The sequence below is a fragment of the Pleurodeles waltl genome, chromosome 2_1 (genome assembly GCF_031143425.1).
Source record: "Pleurodeles waltl isolate 20211129_DDA chromosome 2_1, aPleWal1.hap1.20221129, whole genome shotgun sequence".
In the NCBI taxonomy this organism is placed as follows: domain Eukaryota; kingdom Metazoa; phylum Chordata; class Amphibia; order Caudata; family Salamandridae; genus Pleurodeles; species Pleurodeles waltl.
In genome coordinates, this window is record NC_090438.1 from 620,424,024 (window position 1) to 620,440,043 (window position 16,020).

A 16,020-nucleotide genomic window follows, 5' to 3' on the forward strand; every position below is an offset into this window, starting at 1 on the left:
AAAGCATGTTAAACAAATACATAGTTCAATCATTTGACAGACTCCCTACTTGTATTTATTCAAATGGTGTTTATTTTAGTGCTAATAAGTAGAGGGGGATGTGTAATGGGCTGGTGTGATGGTGGAGGAATGTCCAGGATAGAGTCCAGTCTATTTGTATCACAGGTGCATTGTCCAAGGGGGCATAGGAAGTGGAGCAATGGCAGGTCAGGGTGGACAGGGTTACTGAGTGGGACAGAAGGGTGACAATCAGGAGAGTTTTATTTCCTGGCGGGGGTCTTGGCAATAGTCTCTGACTTCTGCCTGGATGACAGGGACCGTTTTCCTTCTGCAGGGGGTGGGGTGCTGGTGGCCTGTTGTTCCTGTGGCGGGCCTCCTCAACACTAGCAGCAGCGGAGGTGGAAGGCTGTTCATCGGTTTGGCTAGTGTCAGGGGCCCGCAGGTGTGCCACTGCCTCCCTCATGGTGTTGGCCATGTGTGCCAGCACCCCTGCAATGGTGTCCAGGGTGGTGTTGTCCTTCAAGGTTTCCCTGATCTCCAGGTACTGTCCCTCCTGCAGCAGCTGGGTCTCCTGCAACTTGTCCAGTATCTGGCCCATCGTCTCCTGGGAATGGTGGTATGCTCCCAGGATGTTGGTGATTGCCTCCTGGAGAGTCGGTTCCCTGGGCCTGTCCTCTCCCTGTCGCACAGCAGTCTTCCCAGCTTCCCTGTTGTCCTGTGCCTCTGTCCCCTGATCCATGTGCCCACTGCCACTCACCCCAGGTCCCTGATCATCCTGTGTTTGTAGGGTGGCCTGGGGTCCCTGTAGTGGTGGACACTCTGCTGATTGGCGTGTCCTGGGGACAGAGGTATGGGCCCGCTGTGTGGGTACTGTGCTGGTGTTTCCTGAGGGGGGAGGCTCTGTGGTGGTATGAGACTGTGCCAGGGTTACCGACTGTCCGGAGATCCCTGATGGGCCAGGTTGGTCATCCAGATCCAGGTGTCCAGAGCTGCTGTCATCACTGTGGGCCTCTTCTGGCGGTGAATTTGATGTTGCTGGCACCTCCTCTCCAGTGACGGTGGGTGGGGGACCTATGGGGATGTAAATGTAGTGTTTTTGTTTCTGTGTGTGTCAACTTCTGCATGGGTGTGTTGCCCTGTATGGTTGTTATTGCCCGTTCAGCTTTGCCTTGTGTGAGTAGTTATTTGGTGGGCGAGGTGATTCTCTCTAGTGTGCATGCTTTAGTGATGGGTGTCCATGCAGGTCTGTGATGGGGGTCCGTGCATTGGTGTTACATGCAGGGCTTGGTATTGGGAGGGTGGGTTGTGATGGTGGGTGTGTGTGAGGTGGTGGAGTGATTTGAGTGAGGGTAAGGGTGGGGGTTTGTGATGGCATGCAGGTGGGGGGGTGATAGTAATAGAGATTTGACTTACCAGAGTCCAGTCCTCCTACTCCTGCCAGGCCCTCAGGATGCATGATTGCCAAGACTTGCTCTTCCCATGTTGTTAGTTGTGGGGGAGGAGGTAGGGGTCCAGCGCCATTCCTCTGTACAGCTATTTGGTGTCTTGCTGCCATGGAACGCACCTTCCCCCATAGGTCCTTCCACCTCTTCCTGATGTCATCCCTTGTTCTGGGGTGTTGTCCCACGGCGTTGACCCTGCCCACGATTCTCCGCCATAGTTCCATCTTCCTAGCAATGGATGTCTGCTGCACCTGTGATCCAAATAGCTGTGGCTCTACCCGGATGACTTCCTCCACCATGACCCTTAGCTCCTCCTCTGAGAACCTGGGGTGTTGTTGAGGTGCTATGGGTGTAGTGTGAGTGGTGTGGGTGAGGGTTTGAGGTGTGCTGTGTTGGGGTGTGCGATGTATGGTGCGTGGATGGTGTATAGGTGATGGTGGTGTGTGGCTGTGGTCTTGTCTGTGGTCTTGCTATCTCTCTTGTGGCACTTGTTTGTAGTCGTAATGGGTTGCGGGTAATGCGGGGGTATGTTCTATAGTGGTGACGGTGTGTGGGTGTGGTGTGTGTATGTGTGTTAGGTGTGTGTTATTCAAATTGTCCTATGTGGTGTTGTTTTGTTTGTGTGTGTGTATTTTGAGCGCTGCGGTATGTACCGCTAATGGTTTAGCGCCATTGAATGTCCGTTGCGGTGATTCGTGGGTCCTAATGCTGTTGGTGTAGTTCAGTTGGCATAACGGTGTGGGTTTTGCTATCGCCAGTTTATCACTGACCTTTGGGCTGGCGGACCTGTGTGTGTGGCTGCATAGTGACGGATTGCTATGTGCGGGTCATAATATGGGTAGCGGTAATCCGCTGCGGCGGCGATATGTTGGCAGCAGTCAGCATGGCAGTAAGCGGTACTTACAGCCAATGTCATAATGAGGGCCTATGCCACTCCACTCTACTTTACACCACTCTACTTTACTCCACTCCACTGTACACCACTGTACACCACTGCACTCCACTCCACACCACGCCACTGCTACTCTATTGCATGCCAGTGTACTCTATGCCAACATTTGACACTTTTCTTTATGCCACTGTACTCCGCACAATACCACTTTATGCCACTACAATCTATGCCCCTCTGCCAGTCTACTCTGCACCACTCTATTCTACGCCACTCTGTGTCACTCTACTCTATACTACAGTCTATGCCATGCAAGTTTACTGTATGCCACTCCATTCCATTTTACTACTAGACCCTATTCTATGCCACCCTACTCTATTGACTCTATTTTACACCATTCACTTCTGTGCCACATCACTCTACAAAACTGTACACATCTCTGCTGTACTCTGTGCTACCCCACTCCACTCCACACAATGCCACTCTACGGCACTCTACTCCACTCTACAGATTGCCACTCTTTGTCACTCTGCACCACTTAACTCTATGCCACACTACTCTATGCTAGTCTATGCCAACCCACTCTGCACCACTCCACACCACTCCAGTCTACTCCATGACACTTTATTCCATTCCACCACCACTCTATGCCACTCTACTGTATGTCACTCTACAGCATTCTACTGTACAGCACTCTGTGCCACTCTACTCTATGCCATCACATTCTATACCAATCAACTTTATGCCACTCCACACCAATCTACGTTATGCAACTTCACTCTACACCACTTGTTGCAATTCTGCTCCAAGCCACTCTATGCCACTACACTCACTGCCACTCCCTGGCACTCTACGCTACTCCACTATATGGCACTCAACTATACTCCACATCACTCTCCTCTACCTCACTCCACTCTATGCCACGCCACTCCAGTCTACACCACTCTACTGTATTCTACACCGCTCCCCTCACATCAATAGCACTCTACTCTGCTCCACTCTATGCCGCTTCATGCCACTTCACTCCTCTCAATGCAACTCCCTTCTGTGCCTCTCTACTCTACACCATTCCACGCCACTCAACGCCACTCTGCTGCATACCACTCTACTCTATGCCACTCTACGCCATTCCACTCCACAGTGCAACTCTAGAGCACTCTATGCCACTACAATTTATGCCACTCTATATCACTGTACTAATTTCTACTTTACTCAACACCACTGCACTCTACTTCACTCCATTCTATGACACTCCCCTCCACTCATCTTTACTCTATGCCATTCTACTTTACACTACTCCACTCTATACACCACTCAACTCCACTCTACACCACTCCATGCCACACAGTACTACTCTATAGCACTCTAGGCTGCTCCACTCCACTCCATGCCACTCTACTACCTGCCACTCTACTCTATTCCACTCTACACTACTCCACTCTATTTTACGCCACTACACTCCCGACAGTGACACTATTTTTTTGGGAAAATATATTTATTGGGTTTTCTTTGCATACAGCAATTGCAATTGGCAGGGTCCGTTAAAATGATAAACACAGTGGTACATGACATGAGCATCGCATTGTGTAAGAGAAAACATGAAAAAGAAGTTAGGTAATTATGTGTAAAACAGCAATGTACCTAAAAGACCAGCCAATGAGTGACTATAAATGCCAGGAAAGCATTGCCACAATAGGAGGGGCTGCGGGTATCACCATAAACTGGGCTGGGACTGATGATGTATGGGGCAGTGGCAGGACACATCTTTACAGAGGAGAAATTAATGTGCTTGGGTAGAGGGACTAGTGGTACCAGAGTAGTGGAGGATGTGGGGGTAGAAACAGTGATCAGTCGTGAGTGCAGGGGTTCCCTATCACAAATGCAGTGAGCAGAGGTGCAGCGTGTGTAGTCATGGTAGTCATGGAGGAAGGTTGTCATTCCCCACCTCTTGTAGGAACTGTGAGAGGAGGGTATCCCATTGAGGGAAATAATTTGCTTGCGCAAGGTTTGAACCTCTTCATAGTAGAAGACACACTCCTCAGCAACGCCTCATTTGCATACTGCCCCATACCACGCCTTCAGTCATGGGGCTTTTGGAGAGTGCCGATGGAAAGTGAGCACGTGCTCAGCAAAGGAGAATCAGCAGGGATGCAAAGGGAACATGTAGCTTGTGTTTGCGATATTTGAAAATGCCTAAGGAGCATGTCTCCCAGGTGTGTATATCTGGTAGTCTCATGCCTTTCCGCAAGGTAGTGTGCACCTTGCTCCAGTAACTATGTAGAGATGGGCAAGATCATAGCATATGAGTAAAGTCTGTGTCAGGGGTGTGGCAAAGCGGGCAGTCCTACTGCGCACTGGGGAAGTAGCAGTTGTATTGGGGTACGGTGAGGTATGCTCTATGGAGTATAAAAAACTGAGGGCCTGATTTAGATGTTGGCGGTAACAGTCCCTCTGTCAAGTTTTCGACTGAAAACCCATCCACCGCTGTGACGGTCCGCCCACCTTACTTAGATGTTAGCAGGAGCAAAGGTGAAAGACTGCCGACGATCTACCATCACCACCAAGAATCACCACCTGCGTCGACGGCGCAATAGGCTAAAGCGTCTGGCAGCTGGACGTCAGCTTTTTTCTCGTTGACCCAATCATGATGTGCATTCCCTTCCAGTGCAATTGTGGCAGCTAAACCTCCACACCTGAGTTGGTGGATTGGAAGCCACTTAAACATGAAACTCACCATTTTTTATGTTTTTCACATTTCTTGCTGCCAAGAAGCCCTCTTGTACCAGTCCTGCCATTGTTCCTGGGCCAGGTCCAAGATGGAAATCAACACCATTGTCGCCAGGACAGAAGGTAAGTCATGGTTATTACTTTTATCCTCTGAGCTTCACATTAGTACTGGACTTGTGCATTGGTAAATATATTTTTGGAAACACCTTAATTATGCGCTATGCTTAAGTGTATAATGAAGTAGTCAGAAAATGTATCAGAACAGACCTCAAGATGTGAGTAGCACCCACCAATCTGGTATGAACTGCTTTCATGGCAATGGACACCTACACAAAGTCACAGCAATCATGGAGAGGAATGTGTCAGCAAAGGTGTGTGCAATAATTTCCCCAAAATATTGAAAGCATCAACTGAAACATTAGATCCAAATCTGACCCAAACAATCCCATGATAAAGTAGAAATTCCTCTACAACATGCAAACGGTAAGTGTACATAGAATGTACTACCAAGCTTACCACCAAACTGCAAACATGGCAGAGATGTTGAAGGTCACAGGTCCCCTTGGTGTGTGAAATATATTACAAACATGAGATTTCACCTAACTGTAAGTGTCAGGTTCTCTGTGTAATGCATATGTGCATATTACTGACACATCATATCAAAATAATCACACATGCAGTCTCCAGTCACACTGACAGAAACATATTTAATTGGGTCTAAGTGTCCTGTAACAACATGAATGCTTGCGCCAAAATTAATATGTCCATCTCAAATGTACAACACTTATGTATGCAATTTTTTAAAATTAATTTCAATCTACAAACTATGCTGGTCACTGTCACAAATGAGCGAAAGAGCAAAGCACACACATTAGTAGAATTACATTATCAGAAAACAATTAGTAACATTCATCAAATAAGGAAAGGACAAAGGTGGTCTCAAAATAAAAATATATTATAAACATGAGATAAATGTCTCATAAAAAAAATTAAAGAAACAGTACATAAGATAAAAGGTGCTATGCATGTAGTCCACAGTGTGGGTGCATGCCCACAATGTGCCTCCTAAAGCCACTGCCAAAATAAACCTCCTTTGGAAGGGGCATCTATGGGCCCGAGAGCAGGCGCCTCAATGATCTCACTGGGGGATGGGGCTCCTTAGTTTTGGGAGGGTGGTTTTGCTTTTGGCAGGGGTGGATTGGTAGGAGTGGGTTGGGATTTGGAAGGGGTGGAAAGACATTTGGGAGGTGTAGATTTACGTTTGGGTTAGGTGGTATGTGGAAGGGGTGATTTGGGAGGTGGAAGGGCTGGAACGATGTTTGGGAGGTGCGGTTTGGGGGTTTGGAAGGGATCGGGGCCAGGGAAAAAAGTAGGTGCTCCTTAGGAAAATGGGTAGGGTGTTCTTCTGGGATTAAGAGTTGGGAGGTAGAGGGAGTGTCTGTGTCTGTTGTGCATGTGTGTGTTGAAGGTGTGGGTGCCTGAGGGTCTGGTGTATGTGCTGTATGTTTAGATTTGTGTCTCTTACTGATTGTTGGGTGGGTGAGAATGGGCGTTTCGGTTCAGTGTGTGTGTATGTGGATGTGTGTGTTGTTGATGTGGTGTGTGTTGGTGTGGTGTCTGTGGGTGTGCAGTTGCATAAGTGTGTGGTGGTGGTTCGCTGACTGGGGGTGTGCTGGTGGTGTGTGGGGGTGTTGGTGTAGTGGTAGATGTTGTGTCTGTGGGTGTGCTGATGGTGGGTGTGTGTGTTTGTGTCATGGTGGGTTGATGCCTGTGGGTATGCTTGTGGTGGAGGAGGTGGTGGTGGGCTAAGTGGCGTCTACATGTATGTATCTGTGTTGGTGTGAGAATGTGCTGCTTGTGGTTGTTGTAATGGTTGTGTGCAAATGTTTGTGTGTGCTTAGGATAGGGATGGGTTGAGGGATTTTTGATGGGGAAGGGGTACGGGTCTGGGCACGAGGTTGGGGTGAGTGTGAGGCTGTATCCAAAACAGAGGCCGGACCCTTGAATAACCACTTTAGGCCAAACAAGACACTGTGAGTGCCACCCAGGTAACCAGTATCTAGGTGTTCTGGGCATCCCCTGCTTGTATGCAGCATACTGAAAAGCACCTCACTTGCCCCCTAACCCTGCAGCTTTTCCTGTATGTGATGCAGACCATGGATTCTGACTATTGGAGGCTGAGGCATGAAGCCAATGTAGCTGTGTGAGGGGTATGTGCACAGATTGCACGTAGGAGACTCAGCATATCCTAATTTGTTTGCACCGCTTAGGAATCCAACAATGTTAGGAGAAGTCCGCTTCAATGAGGCCCATGGAAAACACGGAGGTCAGTGGAGTGGGCTTTCGAGCTCCTGAAGGCTAGATTTAGGTGCCTTGACAATACTAGTGGAGCCTTCCTCTACTCTCCCGATAAGGTATGCCAAATCATGGTTGACTGCTGCATGCTCCCTAACATCACCCTCCAATGGAACACTGCCCTATAATCGCAGGTGGGAGACTGTGATGATCCACTGGGTGAGGATGATGAAATACCCAATTAGGATGACAGTGGTGAAGAAGGAGTTGACTTATGTCAAGATGTTATTGACCACTTCTTCATCTTAGTGTAAGTGTACCTTTGCAAATTGTAACCTCCAATGACAGAACAACTTGTGACATAGGGAACATATCAGTCTGCAATGGTAATTTGTTATGAACGGTCAGTGCAGGAAAGTCCAACGCAAAGATGTTAGTGGATCAGTGTTTCCCTACATTGACTACTATGTTTCTTGCCATAGAGTAACTTTGCTTGTGCTAAGTATGTATATTCTCCTAACTTGTCATTTGAGTTAAATGTAATATGTGAAATCATGAATACTCCCTTGGTATTCTTTTTTAGGGTCCTTCACCATTTCATCTTCATTTGGACCTTTCAAAGTTGTGACATTTGCAGTGATATTGTGTTGGTTGAAAGTAAAAAGTTAACATGTGTTGATCCTGGGACAGGCACCCACTTGGGATGGGCAAATCTGGTACCAAGACAACTTACACCCTGATAGGATAGAAGTTCTGGAGATTGTATCTGAATTGTTTCCTGGGTGATGGTGCCATCAAGACAATATGTGCCACTTACCTTGCTCTGACCACATGTATATGCCAAGCCCAGCATACTGTTCCTCCTTCACATTGGCTAAATCTTCAATTTGTGTTCAGTGGAAGTAGCTGTTAATGTATCTCCTCACAGACGATAGCCCTTTTTTATAGCACACCACTGACTGTTGGTTGTGTAAGATTCTGCCACAGTGTCCTGTAATGGTCATGTGGCCACAAAATGTGTTACTGCCATGATGTTGACTGCTGGTGTTAATAATGTAGGATTCCTATTGCGAGGGCAGGATGTATGACTCCAGCTGAGGTCATGTATCCATGGTAGTTTGCTTATTCAATGTGCTCCCATGTGATATTCCCTTTCTCCCACCTTGTCAAGGTCATGGAGTGTCCACCTCTGAACAGGACGTGCTATTGGGGTCCTTCATATTTTGGAGACATCTGTTCAGAATTTCTTGATAAGTAGTTTCAAACATCTGTATGAGAACAATAAATTGGGATTTTGTTTTGTCTGAATGAAACGGGGCACACATTACCTCGTGGTATTTTATATTTAAAACTGTTGGGTCAATACATTTGACAAAATCATAATGAAGACAAAGATGTAAGATTGAATGCCACTATAGAAGCACCAACACTCTTGTAGTTTCTTCCCATTGTACCAAGCAAAATAAAAGTGTGCAAAATAATGTGAACAAGGTAGCAAAAAATGTCTGTCATGGTAGATGAAAGTATAGTGGTAGAGGCAAAACTGGTTGTAGTCCAATGTCCAAAATACAACTGTCCTCAGAAAAGGTAATTGAGTCCCAGAAATAGTCCACAAAGTGAATGGTAGACACACACAGGAGGACATTAGGTATGATGTCTCTTGGAGGTGTTGGTGGAGGTCTTACTATCCTCTCCTGGCAGGCTGGATGACTGTCCCCTCCCGGGTGGATGGGGGCACAGGTGCAGAGACTGGGGTGGGGGGGAGCAAGTCTCTCTTGTGGCAGGGCCTCCCTGTCTGTGTCTGGCAGTGGGTAGTTGGGCCAGAGGTATAGGGATCACAGACAGGGGCTGATGGAATTGGGAAAGCCCTACTCATGTGGAGCTATATATCAAATAGCACCTCAGTCAGGGAGGTCATATTTTCATTATGTTGACATATTTCCAAAATTAACTCCCTCTGCACCTCTTTGATCTCTGAGCTAAATTACTACCTGGCCCATTATGGCTTGGGACTGTTATACTACCCCCAAGGCTTGGTCAATGGGGGTCTGGCTGACAAAAATCCCAGTGTCCTTACATTGGTGGCCCACAGATTCTCTCTCACTACCACTATGCCCCACTACCCTGTGCACTTGGAGCAGTGTGCCCCATCTCACTGGGTCCTGGCAGAACTTGATGCAGAGTGACTTAATGGAACAACACCTGCCAGGACTTAGGGGGGAGGCACAAGATAGGTGTTGGGTTTCTTGGTATACAGGAAGTGAAGGTGTCCTGCTGCTGTGATGGTGTTTCAGTTGGGGTAGGAGGTGTAAATGTGGGCCGAGTGTGACTCACTGGGTCTGTCTGACCAGACGGACCAGATGGACCAGCTGGCTCTGGATCATCCTGACTTGCAAGAGTAGACTCCTTACTGAAGGCCTGTTCCTGGTCTGGAGTGGAGGTGTTTTGGGTGACAGATGTTGCTCCATAGGTCAGGGGGGTTGGACCTGAAAAGAATGCAGAGAAAAATTGATTAATATCTAGTTTGTGCATCCTATGGGTCTCTGCTTACAAATGGGATCACCTAAAAAAGAAAAATCAGAGTATTAGTATGATTAGGGCTTTGTGTGCTTTTCATATTTTTACATGTTCAGGCTGATTTACACAGATACAAAGGTGGTCATTACAACCCTGGTGGTCGGTGTTAAAGCAGTGGTAAAACCACCAACAGGCCGGCGGTAAAAAAAATGGAATCACAACCGTGGTGGAAGCCGCCAACATAGACAGCCACTTTAACACTCCGACCGCCACGGCGGTACAAACAAACACCACAGCAATAACCGCCAACAGACAGGCAGAAGACAATGTACCGCCCACAGTATTACAACAGGCCAATCCGCCACCTTTTCTGGGGCGGATTCACCGCAAACAAAAACACGGCAGAAACAGGACTTGGAAGGGAAAACGCTCACCTCTGCACACCCCACGAGGAACCAGGATGCCATGGAACCGGAACTCCAGATTCTCCCTGCCTTTGTCTTCCTGCTCCTCTACCAGGAGCACGAACGCCGGTGGCGACGACCACGGTGAGTACTGCACCTACGACACAGGGGAGGAGGGGAGGGAAAATAGAGTGACACACACACGCAACACTGTATTGATACCTTACAGTTACACCCCCAACCCCCCCGGAAGAATGCAAAGACAAAAGGAAATGATTTGAACGTTTGTAATATATTAAAATCCAGTACTCAAAAATATATATACACTACAAACAAATATATACAAAAAAGAATACAAGTCCAGGAATTGCACCATTAAAGTCCGAGGACCACTGGGCCCAAAATGCATGGGCGAGGCCCACACTCAATACCTGATCAAAACGGAGACAACACTGCAGGGGCATCAGATAGAAATACAACAGGCACCTCAGGGGGAAGGGAAGGAGGGGCACCTCAGCCGGATGAGTGCACGATGCCAGATCCACGAGAGGGCTCCATACCCACTGCTGTATCCTGGGGAGTGCAAAGCCACAGTCTCACAAGTCTCTCCAGTGGGTGGGTTGCCCACAGCTTTATCTCACAAGTCTTTTCAGTGGCTGGGTTGCCCATTGCTTTATCCTGGGGAGTGCAAAGCCACAGTCTCACAAGTCTCTCCAGTGGGTGGGTTGCCCACTTCTTTATCCTGGGGAGTGGAAAGCCACAGTCTCACAAGTCTCTCCAGTGGGTGGGTTGCCCACTGCTTTATCCTGGGGAGTGCAAAGCCACAGTCTCACAAGTCTGTTCAGTGGGTGGTTTGCCCACTGCTTTATCCTGGGGAGTGCAAAGCCACAGTCTCACAAGTCTTTTCAGTGGGTGGGTTGCCCACTGCTTTATCCTAGGGAGTGCAAAGCCACAGTCTCACAAGTCTCTCAAGTGGGTGGGCTGCCCACTGCTTTATCCTGGGGAGTGCAAAGCCACAGTCTCTCAAGTGGATAACAGTCTCCACGGTTCTGGAGGGGGCTTTGCGCCCAGAGTGCTTCATCCTGCCAAGGACAGAGGTAGTGGATGTCTTTCTCCACTGGTTCTGGAGGGGGCTTTGTGCCCAGAGTGCTTCATCCTGCCAAGGACTGAGGTAGTGGATGTCTTTCTCCACTGGTTCTGGAGGGGGCTTTGTGCCCAGAGTGCTTCATCCTGCCAAGGACAGAGGTAGTGGATGTCTTTCTCCACTGGTTCTGGAGGGGGCTTTGTACCCAGAGTGCTTCATCCTGCCAAGGACAGAGGTAGTGGATGTCTTTCTCCAGTGGTTCTGGAGGGGGCTTTGTGCCCAGAGTGCTACAACCTGCTCGTGGTGGACTCAGTAGCGTCGGAGCTTTCTTCTCTCATTGGCCTGCGGTGCTGGTGGCGGCGGTGTCCTGTGAAGCGGTGCTGGTGGCGGCGGTATCCTGTGAAGCGGTGCTGGTGGCGGCGGTGTCCTTGGCAGCGGTGCTGGTGGCGGCGGTGTCCTTGGCAGCGGTGCTGGTGGCGGCGGTGTCCTGTGAAGTGGTGCTGGTGGCGGGGGTGTCCTTGGCAGTGGTGCTGGTAGCGGTCTTGTCCGCCGTGCAAGTTTGCAGCAACTTGTCTTTCTTTCTGTGCCCCTTCCCCACCTTGGATGGTGGCGCAGCTGTCTTCCCACTCCCAACTGTACTCATGGGAGAGCCTTTGGTGCCAGATGTGTTGCCTTTCTCCTGCCGAGCAGTGGCCAACTTTTTATGCTTCTGAGGTGGGGGACTGTCCGTCGTCTGGCTCCTTGGCACACTGGCTGCCCTGCTGCTTGGTGCACTCCAGAAGCCGGTTACCGCTGGCACCACTGTTCCCGGTGATGTGGTGGCTGAGGTGCTGGGTTGGGACCTGGAAAGGCAGGCCCTAGGGGACTGAAGGGGTGGGGGAGGTGAGGGGAAGAGGTCAAGGTTGGACAGGGAACATTTTTTGGACACATTGGGACGGGTAGATGGAGACGGTTTGGGAGTGGAGAAAGAGGTAGTGGTTGTATGAGGTGTACGTTTGCTGACTTTGGGTGAAGGTGCATGGGCTGGAGGCTGTCGTGAGGTGGATGGCTGTTGGGTGGGTGTGTGCCTGCGTTTGTGTGCCTTGGGAGGTGGGCTCACAGACACACTGGGAGAGGACACAGGGGCTGTGTGAATGGTAGTGGGGGTGGTGAGTGCACATGAGCAGGTGTGGTGATGGGTGTGCTGGTGATGGACATAGTGGCTGAAGATGTAGTGCATGCAGGTGTGAGTGGAGACGATACTGGGAGGGAGGAGGGAGATGAGGAGGAGGGGGACACAGTGGAGGCAGTGGATGTTGGCATGTGTGCGTGGGTATGATGCTTGTGTGAGTGCCTGTGGGATGTGTGGTACTTATGTTTGCCAGAGCTTCCCTTGTGTGTTGAGGTGTGTGCATGCTGGTCTGATGGTGTGCTTGGGATAGGCTGAGGTACAGGGGATTGGGGCTGGGTGGAGGAAGTTGGAGGGGGGGAGGCTGGACACAGGGACAATGGCTGCCATCAGTGCTGAGGCCAGAGTCTGAAAAGCTCGCTGTTGGGCTGCCTGACCAGAATGAATGCCCTCCACGTATTCATTGGTCTGTTGCAACTGCCTCTCTACACCCTGGATGGCATTCAAAATGGTAGACTGCCCAACAGTGAGGGATCTGAGGAGGTCAATGGCCTCCTCACTGAGGGCAGTAGGGCTGACAGGGGCAGGGGCTGAGGTGCCTGGAGCAAAGGAGATGCCCACCCTCCTGGGTGAGCGGCCATGGGGCACACGCTGAGGGGCTGCTGGGAGGGCGGTGCTGGTAGGGGGGTGGCGGCTGTACCTGTAGATGCGGGGGGCACAGAGGGGCCCGCCACCGCAAAGGAGCTCCCATCAGAGGAGGAGTCCGTGTCGCTGGTCTCAACTCCCGTCCTCACCGTGGAGCTCGCCCTCCGTCCCACTGGTGGCTTCAGACTCCATTGTGTCGCCCTCCAGGGCCATGTGGGATGCAGCTTCCTCCTGCTCCGGTAGCACTGCTCCTCCGCCTGATAATGCTAATGCACACAAGAACAGGGAGACCACAAAAAGGGGGGGGGGAAGACAAAAGAAAGACATGTTCAGTGCATGCAATACCGCTACCGTCGGCGGACACTACAGACACAGAAGCCCCCTGCACTACACAGTGCACTTTGAGTACCCTAATTAATCACAGGGACATGGGTTACAAGGCCTATGCCCGATTGCTGCACACATGGAAGTCAAAGGAGCCTGACTAGGTGTAGTTGCCTCTGAACACAGGTGGAGGGGGTGCCACATGGCCTGCCTTACGAAGGGACCTTGTCTACTAAACACGCCCTGGCCTAGGGGAACCCACAGCCCACCTCCCCTACCCAGACACCTCCAATGCGCGCTGAATCAGCTGAATGAGAGTGTACTCACCCCCTTGTGGCTGCTGTGATGCCCTCAGGTGCCCATCCAACTCCGGATACGCCACCGCCAGGTTCCGGAACATCAGGGGGGTCATGGTGCGACGGGCACCCCTCCCACATTGGGAGGCCATTCCCAGCTGGGCCTCTGCCATCTTCTTGCTCCAGCGGCGAATGTCCTCCCATCTTTTCCGGCAGTGGGTGCTCTGTCTGTGGTGGACCCCCAGGGTCCGGACTTCCTTGGAGATGGCACGCCAAATATCCTTCTGGTGGGCGCTGACCTACAGGAATAGTACAGGGGAAAAGGAGAAGGTATAACCGTCCGCACAGTCATTGGCCCGCATCCCTTGCCATGACGCACATACACTCACTGTCGTTTCATGCACGTCTCATTATCTCCCCCCTATCTTCTCTCCACACCACTCCACACAGGCATTGCCCACACAGCATGCTCACGGTGTACTTACCTGTTTGTCTGGAGGACCGTAGAGTAGCGTGCACTGGGGTAGGACCCCATCCACTAGTTTCTCCAACTCCTCTGTGCCGAAGGCAGGGGCCCTTTCCCCAGACACATGAGCCATTGTCTCTTCCAGACTGAGGTCACAGCAGCACTTGCAGTGTAGGTCCTCTCCTGTCGAAGATCAGGTATCAAGTGAGTGAACAGAGAGAAAATGGCGGTCATGTCCACGGCGCTGCGTACCGTCACCGCCGGCGTACATCGTCATTGGCTCTTGGGACCCATAGGGTCCAATGTTAACCAATGCAGGATTGCGCCGCGGTCTTCGACCGCCTACCGCAACGGTGTACAACGCCAGCGCAGTTACCTCATATCTCCTTGTCCCACATTACAGGTCAGGCAGCCGCCATTTCAGGGGGCCACAATGCATTCATTTTAAATGCGTCACACATATCTAGGCCTTGCATACACACTAAGACAGGCACATAATGGATTTAAAAAGTTGTGGAATAAAGTTGTGTTTTCGTACCTCAGTGTTGGCTGACTCTCTGCTCGCTCTTCTCCTCCATAGAGCACGTCCGCTGGGGCAGGTGAAGAGATGGCGGCATCCTCCGGTGTACAGGCCACGGGTGGACCTGTTGACAATGGAAGAGCGACATGTAATTGTCACCTACAGACTGGACCGTGCCACAATCCAGGAACTTTGTGCCCAGTTGGAGCCAGACCTGATGCCAGCTATCCGCCATCCCACAGGAATCCTCCCTCTAGTGTAGGTCCTGTCAGTACTCCATTTCCTGGCAAGTGGGTCTTTTCAGACGACAGTGGCCATAGCATCAGGGATGTCCCAGCCTATGTTCTCCAACGTGTTGTCCAGAGTGTTGTCTGCCCTGCTGAAACACATGCGCAGCTGCATCGTTTTCCCTCAGTTGGAGGATTTGCCTACAGTGAAAGGTGACTTCTATGCCCTGGGACATATCCCCAACATCATTGGTGCCAATGATGGGACACATGTGGCCCTTGGTCCCCCCCCACACAGGAGTGAACATGTGTACAGTAACCGGAAGAGTTACCATTCGATGAATGTGCAGATGGTGTGTTTGGCCGACCAGTACATCTCCCATGTGAATGCCAAGTTTCCTGGCTCAGTGCATGACGCTTACATTCTGAGGAATAGCAGCATCCCTTATGTGATAGGGCAACTCCAGAGGCACCGTGTATGGCTATTAGATGAGGACATGGACCCTATACAATGTGACTAGGTGTTTGGGTCTGGGGATATCCCTAGAAGTTAGTGTGTGTCTAACAGATTTCCCTCAACATTTGCAGGTGACTCTGGTTACCCCAACCTGTCATGGCTACTGACCCCAGTGAGGAATCCCAGGACAAGGGCAGAGGAACGCTACAATGAGGCCCATGGGCGAGCTAGGAGGGTTATAGAGAGGACCTTCGGCCTCCTGAAGGCCAGGTTCAGGTGCCTCCATCTGACAGGTGGTTCCCTATTCTACTCACCAAAGAAGGTGTGCCAGATCATCGTGGCCTGCTGTATGCTTCACAACCTGGCTTTGCAACGGCAGGTGCCTTTTCTGCAGGAGGATGGTCCAGATGGAGGTCTTGTGGCAGCTGTGGAGCCTGTGGACAGTGAAGACGAGGAAGCAGAAGAAGAGGATGTCGACAACAGAAACAACGTTATCCAGCAATACTTTCAGTGAGACACAGGTAAGAAGATATCACTGCCTGCTACATCTGATACCCTTGTTCTACCTCTCATCTGTCTGTCACTTTCACCCAGTGTATGGACCCTGAGTTGTCACTTT

The 16,020-nt window shown here is 50.4% G+C and overlaps 1 long non-coding RNA gene across 1 annotated transcript in view; it reads right to left on the reverse strand.

Moving 5' to 3' along the window:
- Positions 1 to 8,779: 8,779 nt before the first annotated feature.
- Positions 8,780 to 16,020, reverse strand: part of LOC138259065 (uncharacterized) — an 80,530-nt gene continuing 73,289 nt past the window's right edge. The window contains exon 4 of the long non-coding RNA XR_011198633.1: positions 8,780 to 9,839. This is a non-coding gene — a long non-coding RNA (uncharacterized lncRNA). The remainder of the gene's footprint in view (positions 9,840 to 16,020) is intronic.